Genomic DNA, 12,741 nt, shown 5'->3' on the forward strand with positions numbered 1-12,741 from the left:
ACACACACACACACAGTATTTGCTGTGTAATTCCAGATGCCTTGTGGTGGTTCCCTCTCATGAAATGCTGTCCCTTGACTTTATAGCTCTGGAACACTGATATTGTCCAGAAGAAAGCAGGAAAGTGACAGTGGGAAGGATCAAGTCGACCTTTGCTTGAGGGTGAAGGTTCTAGAATTTTAAGCTTTGTGATTCAGCTTTCTCAAATTGACTTCCCATAAAATAGGTCAAATATTTATAGTCCTGGGGATGATGTCCCAACTCATGTAATCACATGGTTAGCCTTTTATCGATAAGCTGCTCGTAGAGAAGGCGGGGGCTATGGTAGCTTAATGGTCTGTTCTCTCGGAATCTTCCTTGACAAAGTCCACAGCTTCATTTTCCCCATTCTGCCATAAATAAACCCCAGGGTGTGAACTTCCTGTATATGCTGTGGCTCTCGGGGAAGCAGTGCAAATAGGAAATTAATCCTTGCTTATTGTAATAAAGTATTTATGTTTCACTGTTCTTTTACTAGAAAGGAAAACGGTGTTTCCAAGTGTATTTGTCTGTGCTGCTCGTGCTCCTGAACTGAACTCTCAAGACAATCTCAGCCAGCGTCATTTGTGAGCCGCTGCCCTTTGGGACAGAGGGTTTGCAAAACATTTGCTGGCACCCACTCCAGATTGCATCAGTTCCAGCATTAATTCTGGGCCCCAGATGAAGAACAAACTGTAGGGAATAGATGAGAGTTTCCAATTCTGAGTTAAATATTTCGACTTTCACTTGCCCATAGTACTGTCAAATTTTGACTTTCACACACATTCTCTGTAAATGTTTGGGCTAAATATTCTTTAAAAAATAATTTTAGGAGGCGCAGTAGTTAAGAGTACTTCCTGTTCTCTCAGAGGACCTGGGTTCAGTTCCCAGCACCCACAGCGGGCAGTTTACAATCACCTGGATCATCCACTCCACAGATTCACTTGCTTTCTTCAGGCCTCTGTGAAAGCCAGGCACACATGGTATGCGCTTAAGTGCATGCAGGTAATACACGCGCGTGTGCACACACACACACACACATACACACACACATACACACACACACATACACACACACACACACACACACCTCCTTTTGAATTTTCAAGAAGTTAGAATTTTTTAAAAGAGGACTGGAGAGATGGCTTGCTCCCTAATCATAAAGAGAAGTTTGGATCCCAGTGGTACTGTGGACCTCTGAAGCAGAGGGAAAGACAGTTGGAAGGGAGATAGATGTTCATAGACAGAAGCAGGCGATCAAATTACTACACCAAAAGAGGCACACAAGCACTGTAAGTCCCATAGAACACGAGTGTCATCAAAAAGATAATACTTGAACCCACATAAAAACCTCTGAGCGTCAGTGGTTCTCGGCTCTGGAGCCTCTGGAGTCTGAGGTAAGTTTTTGTTTCACGCTGAGCCATTTCCCTGTCTTTTTAATTCCTTAATAACAGAGAAAAAGAATCTATCTGCTATCTGGTGTCACTAACGCCCATACAATGAGTCTGGCATCTGGCTCTGAGAAATCTGATCTCCATGCACACAAAGGTCCACACCCTTGCGCATACACGCACTCCTATACTCATGCGGACAGATTGTTTTTAAAAAGTGGAGTTCCGGGTCAGTAGAAAGGAAATTTGCCTGCAGTTTTATCACCATTAATCAAACGATCATAAGGATTTTTAGAGGTTATATGAGTGTTTTGCTTTCCATGCATGTCTGTATCCCACTGTAGAGTTCAGGAGAAGATGCGATGTTTGGGAACTGGAGTTATAGATGGTTATAAACCAGCATGTGAACCATAAACACCTTTAACTGCTGAGCCATCTCTTCAGATCCTTTCATAATTTTGATGAAAATTTTATATTTTGGGTTGTGAGCCTAGCCATTAACAGCTGAGCCATCTCTCCAGCACTCGGGAGGCAGAGGCAGGCAGATTTCTGAGTTCGAGGCCAGCCTGGTCTACAGAGTGAGTTCCAGGACAGCCAGGGCTACACAGAGAAACCCTGTCTCGAAAAACCACAAAAAAAAAAAAAAAAAAAAAAAGGGGGGCCTTGCGGAGCGTGTGGTCCGCTGGCCTGTTTGCTACTAGGGCAGGTTGGTGATTCTCCAGGGCAGCCATGGCAGAACCACAGCCGGCGTCCAGTGGCCTCACTGATGAGACCGCTTTCAGCTGCTGCTCCGATCCAGACCCCAGCACCAAGGATTTTCTACTGCAGCAAACGATGCTAAGAATTAAGGATCCTAAGAAGTCCCTGGATTTTTATACGAGGGTTCTTGGACTGACCCTCCTGCAGAAGCTTGACTTCCCTGCTATGAAGTTCTCGCTCTACTTCTTAGCTTACGAGGATAAGAACGATATCCCCAAGGACAAGTCCGAGAAGACAGCATGGACGTTTTCCAGAAAAGCCACCCTTGAGCTCACGCACAACTGGGGCACTGAAGATGACGAGACTCAGAGTTACCACAACGGCAACTCGGACCCTCGTGGATTTGGTCACATTGGGATTGCCGTTCCTGATGTCTACAGTGCCTGTAAGAGATTTGAAGAACTAGGTGTCAAGTTTGTGAAGAAGCCTGATGACGGGAAAATGAAAGGACTGGCGTTCATTCAAGACCCTGACGGCTACTGGATTGAGATTCTGAATCCTAACAAAATAGCAACGATTATTTAGTTTCGGGAGAATGTGCCTTTGAGGTATGGGGGACAGCGGGAACAAAACGGCGTGGAAAAGAAACAGCGTGATTCAAGATGCTGCGGCGACCAGAAGCGTTGGGGACTGATGGGTCTCTCTGCTCCAGTTCAAATCCTCCTGAAACCCTTTTCATTGTCCTGATTCAGTGGGTTTTTAAAAATCTCCCCTCTGTTTTGCCAACCTAATTTTCAAGTAGCAATTTATCTTATGACCTTGACAAAGTTGTGTGACTTTACATTTAAGATAATAATTAGAACAGCTCCCTTTAGAGATCACAGTTGCTACTGCCTGTCTCTTAAAGACTGCTCAAGTCTGTTTCTGATTCATCATTTAGAATTTTGTTTCAAATGTTTCTTTTTGGGGTCTGTTACCTTCTGGGGTTTCAGTTCCTCAGAAATAACTTTCCATAATGGGAAGTACAGAGCAGTGAACAGAAATGAGATTTTTTTGTGTGTACTTCAAACAGCATAGTGTTTATCTTACAAAAGAGAAGGTACTCCTGAGAGCAATTCGGAATCATGCTGACAAGGACACAGATAGAAATACTAATTTTCTTTTTTTCTTTTTTCTTTTTTTTTGTATGTATAAAGTACTTTCAGAATTCAAAAAAAAAAAGGATTTTATTTGTAATTATGTGTTTATTGTTAGGTATCAAACCTGGGACAAATGGCCCACTGAGATGCCTATCTAACATATCAAAACAGACCTGGCCAGCAGGTTCTCCCAGCATCCCTCAGTCTCTACCTGTTACTAGGTATGGCTGGCATACCCCACTCCTCTAAACTTCTCCCGCTCAGGGGCCAGGCTACCCTTCCCCCGCAGCTGCCCTTCCTAAATAATCCAGCCATTTCAGTCACCCTGCCTTCCCTGCTCTACCCTTTACACTCCTGGTTCTCCCCTCCTCCCTACACCCTCCCCCTTTTCCCCCCATGGCCTGGCTCAGGGTCAGGTTCACTCTGGACTCCCAGAAGTCTCTGCCTCTGTCTATTCTTTCCCTCATATCTACAATGAACCTTCTTCTCCTCTATTCCTTGGAGCAGTCATGTCTATTTATTTGTTTGTTTATTTATTTGTTATTTTATTATTGTTCATACATGTATGTGGGACTGTGCATGTGCAGGTAGTGCTCATGGAGATCAGAAGATGGTGTCTGGACCAGAACCCTGGAGCTGGAGAAACAGGCAGTTGTGAGTTGCCCAGCATGGGTGCTGAAACCAAACTCTGGTCCTCTGAGAGAGCATCACCCCTCTTGACAACACAGTCATCCTTCCAGGCCCCAGATGGACATCTTTAAAAGGGTCTTCATAGCTAAAAATCAGAATACTCCTTATTGGTTTTCTTTTATGTTTCTGGTTTTTGGTTAATATATTCAGGGTACCAATTTCAATACTGATTGATATAGCTGGTTGATGACATTAGGATGTAGAGATGGAGCTGAGAGATGTGCTGTGAGTCCATAATTGAATGAGTCCTAAGGAAATTTAATTAGTCTTTTTCCTCTGCTCATAAGAAATGCTTCAGTAAAAGCAGGAAAGGTCTTGACTATCTTGTCCTTTAAACTACTGATCCAGGCTTGTTCTTGCTGCCTTCAAGGAAGCCAGCTAATCAAATACCATGCAGAAGCTGTGGAGTAACAAGCTGCGTTTTGTGCCAGTCTGTCCAGGATGGCAAATCTGATATGTTCCTCTGGTGGTTTAATTCTAAGTTACTGCATCACAGTAAGATTTTTTCCCCCATCTTTTCTCTTCTTAGGGAAATTGCTCCTGGTCCCGGATGTGAGTCATCACCAAAGGACTTTGTTCCTTCGGGGTGTGGTAGCAGATCCATTACATCACAGTATGTGGTAAGATGTCCAGGAGCAGCCTTGGGGGACCTATAGGGGGAGGGGCATTACTATTAATAGCAGTGTTGGTATTTAGTAGATTTATCTAAGGGAGACTCTTATTAATTGACTCTATAAGTCCACTTGGCCAACATTTGTTGAAAACCTACTGTGTGCTGAGTAGTACCTGATCTTATTGATCTAATATTCTCTTTGTACATGACAGTTGTTAGAGTCCATAGCAAAGTCCCACAGATTAGGTGGGTTAAACATTAGAAATTTGTCTTTCTTGTTCTAGAGCAGTGTTTCTCAATCTTCCTAATGTTGTGACCCTTTAATACAGTTCTTCATGCTGTGGTGACCCCACCCCATACACCATAAATTATTTTTGATGCTACTTCATAAACTATAATGTTGCTACTGTTATGAGTTGTAAAGTAAATATCTGATATGTGACCCCTGTGAAAGGATCATTTGACTTCCAAAAGGGGTCTCGACCTAGAGGTTGAGAATCACTACTCTTTGTATTAGCAAGGTTGATTCCCCCCAACCCAAGGACTATCAGAGACTGTTCTGTCCCAAGTCTCTCTCTCTCTGACTTGTAAATAATTCTCATTTCTCTGTATCTTTACTTTTTCTTTCCTTTGCTTGTGTCTAGATTTCCCTTTTCTTAGAATACAACTAACTCTATTGGATCTGGGACTACTCAAAGGACCAAATTTCAACTTAATTACCTTATAGATCTTGTTCCCAAATACAACAGTGAGCTGAGGTACTGATATTCAAGGCTTTAACATCTCAATTTGGGGGTACTGTATTTTAACTCATGATAACATACAAGACTACAAGTTGCCTTCTCCACTGTGACAACTGTGTCACTGTGAAGCATGTGCTAAATTAAACCCTCCCTCAAGTGTGATAAATAAAAAATAAAATAACTGAAAAAAATAACTGAAAGCAAAACCCTGGTACAGAGACGTGGGCCATTGCTGTGTCTGACCTGACCATGTGGTCCTCAGGTCTTTGGAATTGGTGTGCAGGAGGGATGTAGGATGCTGTAAGCAGAGCTTAATGGGTCTTTTGGGAGGGAGCATGGGAAGTCTGCAATGCTGATTGGAGTGGATACAGCAAAGGCTGAGCTCCTGAGATTATAGACGGGATCAAGGGCACACTCAGGAATTAGATCAGAGGCCATTTAAGGCATGTTCTGGCAGAATGTGATTCTGTTCTGCTCTTGACCTAAAAAAAAAAAAAATTGCTACCCTGCGTTCTCAGATAACAGACAAGTAAAACAATGTGTTTGGTGGAGAAAACTTCGAGATGGCGGTGTGATTCTTCCCACTGCCTCTAATCAGCATTGGGGTAAGGAGGGAAGAGAAAGGGGGTAGGGGATGCTTTCGAGGAAAGGATAATGGCGCATTCAAAGTATGCACAAGAGCCCGGCATGGTGGTGCATGCCTCAGTCCCAGTGTTCGGGAGCAGAGGGAAGAGGGTGAGGAGTTCAAAGCCATCCTCAGACATGCGGTGTTCCCAGCTTGTCTCAGCTATACAAAGCACTGTCTCGAAATTAAACAAAAGCCAAAATAAAGGTGTGGACAAGGCAGATTCAGGGAAACCCACATCGTTGAGAGAAGCTTTGCACTCCATGCATCGGGGAATGGGAGGCCCCATTTCTCCTCGGACTTCCGGTTCCCTATCTGCTGCTCAGGCTCCTGCCTCCATGGACTACCCTGGCGCAGGTGCCATGTTTTCCCGGTGGTGACTGCAATTGCTCCTGTAAACAAATATAAATCTCTCCTGTAAGTGGTTCCTGTCAAGTCATTGTGACCAAATAATAATGGTAATGATAATAATAACAACAATAATAGTAATGCAGAAAGGAAACAGAAGGCATAGGTGTGGGAAGGAAAAAACAAAATCATATAGAAAAGTCTCAAAGAACTGACATAAGACCTTTTTTAAACTAATAAGCGATTATAACAAAACGGCAGGAATAGGCTAATATAAGAGTCCGTGGCTGCCTCAAGTATTATCAATAAACAAGTGGAAGTTGAAGTTCGGAGCAAAATGCAATTTCCACTAGCCCCGACTGCAGGACGGAGACACCCACGTGTTCTTCCCTAAGTTGATCCTGTCCCTGTTGGACATGCAGAGTCTTACCGTGCGTGCAGCCCCACCATCTACCCTAAGGTCAGCATCACCAAGGTGTGCACGCATGCTCAGCTCATGTCCCGCTTTCCCAGGACCACAGCCGTGCACACCTAGTCATGCCGGTCTGTACTCTGGAGACCATCAATGCTAGAAATGACCGCCCAGTGCACTGGGTGAGAGAGGGAACATGAGCGCGTGCTCTCTCTCCTTTCAGTGTTGGCTTAGTCTCAAAGCTTGATAATGAAATCATTTTTAAGTTTACAAGAGAGTCTTAACAGATGGGAGAAAAAGTTCCCATATGCGTTCCACCCAGCCTTCTCTCCTGTTAACACTGCACATAATCATGGCGTGTTTATCAAAATGAAGAGACGACTGTAAGTCCCACCAATAACCAAACCAGAGTTCATTTGGATGTCACCAGTTTCCCATCGATGTTCTTTTTCCATTTGAGAAACTCACAGTGCATTTGGCTGTCTTAACTCCTTCGTGTCTAATCTATGACGTGCTGGGTCTGTCTTTTTGTTGACCTTAGACACTTTGAGGAGTACAGGTCAGCTTGGAGGATCTCTTTGTAAGATTATGTGCTGTATGCCATTTGAGAGCTCTACTTTTCCCACAGTAGTTTCAAGTAGAAACCTTGAGGATGGCTTCTAAAATTCTGTTATCTCTGTGTACTGGTAGGGTTGTGGGATTTAAAATATCCATTTACAGCTGGGTGGCACATGCTTTTAATCCCAGCACTCCGGAGGCAGAGGCAGGTGGATCTATATAGTTTGAGGCCAGCCTGGTCTACAGAGTGAGTTCCAGAACAGCCAGGGCTACACAGAGAAACTCTGTCTTGAAAAGCCAAAATAAAAAGATAAGTAATAAAATAAATAAATAAAACAAATCCATTTATTATGTTTTAGCAGGATTTCAGAGGTTGTATTGTTATATTTAATCTGCCACCTTTATCTGGAAGATAAAAATTTCAGAGAAACATTTTTGATCACACTAATTTCTGTTATTCTGTGGCTAATATTGTTGTAATTCTTCTGTGGGTATAATCTACAAATGACAATAGCTTTTGTTTTGTGCCATTGCTGTAATCTTTAAGGCCTGTGATGAGGTTGCAGTCCAGGCTACAGCCTATGGAAATTGGTCACTCCATCCCCTCAGCCCACAGAATGCTGTCCATGTTCCTAGCCTAATACAGAAATCCCACAGTCTAGCCCCACCCAGCCCTTCCAGTTTCTCTCTCATCTCTCCAGCGCACTTCCTGCTTACAGTGAACTCATGGCTTCTGCCAGAACCACACGTAGGCCTTTGCTTCTGCAGTTCTGTTTTCTAGACTGACTTCTATTTGGTAAATTCTCATCAGAATTGGAAAGAGGGTTTTTGTTAGAATAAAGCCTTTCATGTGGACAAGAAGTAGTGAAGAAGCAATTCAACTCTGTCCCTTTGTGTGTGTAGACCCACAAAGATGCACACACATTTTCCTACGTTAATTAATATAAGTCCAAGATGTTCCTGCCTAGCAAACTGTGCTGTTTTATGTACAATCACATATGGGTAGGTAACAGCCATTCATGTCCTGTCGCGTTATCAAAAGGATGTGTGGAATCTTTTCCACATTTAGGATCCCCAGAGTGTCAATTGTAAGACTCCCATTGTCTCAAGACAACAGAAACCCTGTTTGTAAGCACTAGTCTGACTTATTAATAACAAGAAACATGACCGCTGCTTCTGGAACATGCCCAGGGCAGGTGAAGACTCTCTATGGGTGTTGCAAGTCACTAGGCTTTTCTAAGCCTATCCAACAGTGCCCAGAGTGTCAGTGGTTAAAAACATTGTGTGGCTTCTGAGAGCAAGACTCAACAGGAAAATTACCAAACAAATATCTAAAGTCTGAGATCACACCAATGCTAACTTCTTCTGAGAGAACCATTTATTCTTGTTTGAGACATCCATAGCAGACTCTGTTGTACCCTGGAAGAAACAATGTTTAATGGGGAATTCTAAACCATTACCTTCACCACCCATCTTGAGCAGTAGTTGTTCAGGCAATGTGTTAAATACTGTGCCAAGGCTGGACATGCACAGTAGCTGTCTATCATCAGACAGAAATTATGTGTAAGCCAGACTCCAGTGAGTGCAGACAGCACACGTTCTTACATGAAGGCATACATGGTTCTGTCACCCACAGCATCTACTATTGCTGCCTCTGGTCCCCTTTTCACCTTCCACGTGACACCGGTGTCATGGGCGTTCCATGTTGAAGGAAGAATAAAAACTTGGGCTTCATTCAAAAAAAATCATCTCTATCTTATGGTAGTACAAGTATATTCACACTGGGATGCCAACGAAGAGGGATAGTCAAGAGCTATTGTTCCAGACATTAGGACTTTGAGCAGTGTATCTAGCTGTAACTATGGCCCAGAAGAAGAGGTGATACAGGTCTGCACTTATTTATAGAAATCAGATCTTTAATCATTGGTCAGAAACTTGAAAAGAACATTTTTGAGAGATTGTTAACAAGGAAGATTGAAAATGAGATACATGAATGGATCTTTCAGAAAAGAGCACAAGAGAAAGGAATTGCATGGACAGCCATGAACAGATACCCTGGCGGAGGCCTTGTAATGGAGACAGAAATGATTGAGTAGTGTATCCTTCCCACTATGGAAGAAGTTTTTAAAAACTAAAATAAACAAACAGTTGGGCATGGAGTCACTTTTCCAGTTCAACTGTTTTTGCAAGTACAGCCACACAATCCCTGTCCATTGTCATGATATTCTACTTAATACAGTTTCTGACCGTGGGACACAACAAAAGAGTGTAACTAAAACGTTTAAGCTACGGAAACGGCTAATCTTGCCACATGCACCTATCATTTGAAACCAACGCAAACAACTGATATGACTGCACAGTCTACTGAAAACTCAACATTGGCAAAGAAACAATGTGTTATAAGGTTGAGGTTCTTCTTTGAAGTGTGCACGTGTGTGTGCATGTGCATGCACGTGCGTGCATGTGTGTGTGTGCATGAGTGTGCATGTGCATATGTGCATGCATGTGTGTGTGTGTTGGAAATATCAATCAATATGTGGTGTTTCCCTACCATCTGTCCTTTGTTAAGTGGTTGAAGAGAAAGTAACTTTTTTCATCATATTTTCTCCCCCTCCCCCCATTCTCACTGACTTGTATTTTGTGGGAAGAGTGATCCTCTCTAGTTAAAAGGAAAGAGGGTGGCAGCTGAAAAGAGAAAGGAGAAAAACCAGGGGATAGCTCTTGGTGATTCCACCGATGATAATGAAAACTAAGGGGGAAGCCTCGGTAACGCGATTCAAACCCCCAGGAATGGTGGACTGGATTCTATCATTCGCTGGAGGCTGGCTCAGGAGAAAGAGAATGTAAAATAATCAGGGAAAGAAAATAAGCTATGAATAAACTTAACCGGGAGGGAAAGACCTCTACAATAAAGACTTTAAAACACTGAAGAAAGAATCTGAGGAAGACAGAAGAGGAAAGACTTCACATAGTCTTTCTTTTGTAGTCTGCATTTTAGTACTCTGAAAATGACCACAGGGCTAACGGTGTTCCAGGGGCTCAGTGCAGACGTCATCAGAATTCCAATATGGTTTTCATAGAACTAGGAAAAAAAAACCCTGAAATTCATACGGAAGCACAAAAGATCCCCAAAAGCCAAAACAGTGCTATGCTGAAAGAGCAAAGTGGGGAACCGAACCTGGATCCTCTGAAAGAGCAGCCAGTGGTCTTAACTCCTGAGCCATCTCTCCAGCTTTCCCTGGCTTGAGTTCACATGGGGTTCAGGTAGATCTAGGTCTAATGTAGAGCCACTTGCTGCTTTGTTTACTCTAGACCCTAATTATCTGGGATTTGAGACTTCCAACACTGTAACTGAGACAAGATGGCTGCCACAGCCTAATGTGACTTGGGGGCAGATGAGTGTCAGGGCTTATTCCTATGCCCTGAAGTTTTCTAGTGACTGTGACCCAGTAAAGGATATTCAGTGGGACAAGGAAATGTTATTTCTTAATGTTGCATGGCCCCTCCATTCAGATCCATTCCACAGCACATCTAGTCTAGCATTCCAGGGGGATCCAAAGCGAGACAGAAAAGAACCGCCCTGCTCATCCGTGACTGCCTTAGCAGAATGTGAGGGTACTGTAAGTCATCTCCTTCAACATGGTTTCTGCTCGTTGGAAAGCACCGGTGCACTGCTGACTTCAGTTGCTGACAAGTTGGAAAGTTTGCAAGGATTTGGGTGAATATCGAAGGAGAAAGAATTTGACCAGCTTTACTGGAACACAGGAGAGCAGAGGGAATATGTAGGAGCGCAGAATTACCACACAGAAGACGTTAATCAGTAGAATTCCAGTTACCACCAAGTCGACATCAACAGGCTCCCCTAGAGGCAGCTTCATTTTACAAGTGATAATCAGTTAGTTACTTTCTATGGTGTGCCATCTAGTGTTCATGTTCATGTTCATGTACTTCTTGGCCCAGTTAGGTTTAATAGAAGGCAGAAAGCTTGTCCTCTCAGGGTGCCCCTCTAAACACCCTGTTGTTCCTACCTTCCAGGGTTTCTTGGTCTTGTATCTAACGCACCAGCCCAGCCTGGTGAATCACCCACACCCTAGTCCTCCAATGAAGTCTCACTATTCCCACGATGCCTAGCTCAGGTTGTGCAGCAGTCAGTCCCCCCACCCCACCCCACTCCTGTGCCTCCCAGTCCCCACACTCCCAGGTTTAGTTCAGTATTACAGCCTGTGCACCAGTTCAGGCAAAGCAAACCCAGCTATGCATCACAACTGTAAGCTCTCCTGGTTACCACTGAATTGGAATCACCCTGTCCCTCGAAACAAAAATCAACACTGAGTGTGTATAGGACCGACTTAACCACCTCTCCATAACAGAACTAAAAGCAGACAAGCTCCTTCTGTTTGCTTTGTCAAATTCCGATGTGTTAGTTTTTGTTTTATCTTTTATTTAATTATCATCTCACTTAAAATTACTTTAAATTTGTGTGTGTGCATGCTTGAGCATGTGAAAGCCTGCAGAGGTTGGAAGAGGGCGTTGGATCCTCTAGAACCAGAGTTTCAAGGCACTGGGTGCTGCCATTGTGCGAATGAGTTGAACCTGGGTCTTTTGCAAGATTGGTAAGCGCTCTTGATTGCTGAGCCATCTCTGCAGTTTCCATGCCCTTGGGGCTTGCTGGCCTGCAGGGTAATTTCATTTACAAATATTCTAGTTTATTTAAAACTACCCATGCTTCTGACCTGGCGTCCTTGTGCCTCTCACTCTTAAGGATGCATTATTCTCCCCGAGACTCATTAGTAGGCTTCTTTATCAGTGTCTCTTTCGGAAAGGGGTTGTTGTGGTATAGCTGCTTCCTCTGGGCATAGCATGACCAGCGTCTACACTGGTTATTACACTGGCCTCTGTAATGGTGGCAATAAAATAATCTAGGACAGAGATAGCTAGGTGTATGGTAATAGTAACAGGTCTGTGAACACTCTAGATGCAGAGGGGTGGGAAGTCACTGGACTCTCATGTGTCTTAGGTGGTACTAGAGCATACAGGAGGTGTGAGGCTGACTGAATGGGGTACCCCACAGACTCTGTTTCGGTAAGGTCGTCACCTCATAGTCACGTGTGATTTCTCCAGTCATGCAGATGCATCTCAGTTACCCATGCTCCTTTAACTTCATCCATATTCCTCCAACGACTCAATAAATAAACTTATTGGTCTGCCCCCTACCAAAAAGTAAAAGGGAAAGAAAGAAAATTCTCAATAAGTTTTGGAGAGGATGAAAGGGGGTGCTCACTCACTCACCACTGGTGAGATTGCAGACTGATACAGCCACTCTGGAAATCACTTCGCAAAGCTAAAAGTAGCTCCTCCGCATGGCCCAGCTGGACCACTCTTTGATGTCTATGCAAAGGTACCAGCATCCTCCTGCCAAGACACTTGCTCAGCATGTTCACGTTGCTTCATTCATAATAGGTAGGAAATGGCATCAGCCTAAATGTCCTTTAACTGACGCATGAA

The 12,741-nt window shown here is 43.6% G+C and overlaps 1 pseudogene; it reads left to right on the forward strand.

The window, feature by feature from the left end:
• On the forward strand, positions 2,068 to 2,717 carry Glo1-ps (glyoxalase 1, pseudogene; annotated as a pseudogene).

The sequence above is a fragment of the Mus musculus genome, chromosome 2 (assembly GCF_000001635.26).
Source record: "Mus musculus strain C57BL/6J chromosome 2, GRCm38.p6 C57BL/6J".
NCBI classification, from domain to species: domain Eukaryota; kingdom Metazoa; phylum Chordata; class Mammalia; order Rodentia; family Muridae; genus Mus; species Mus musculus.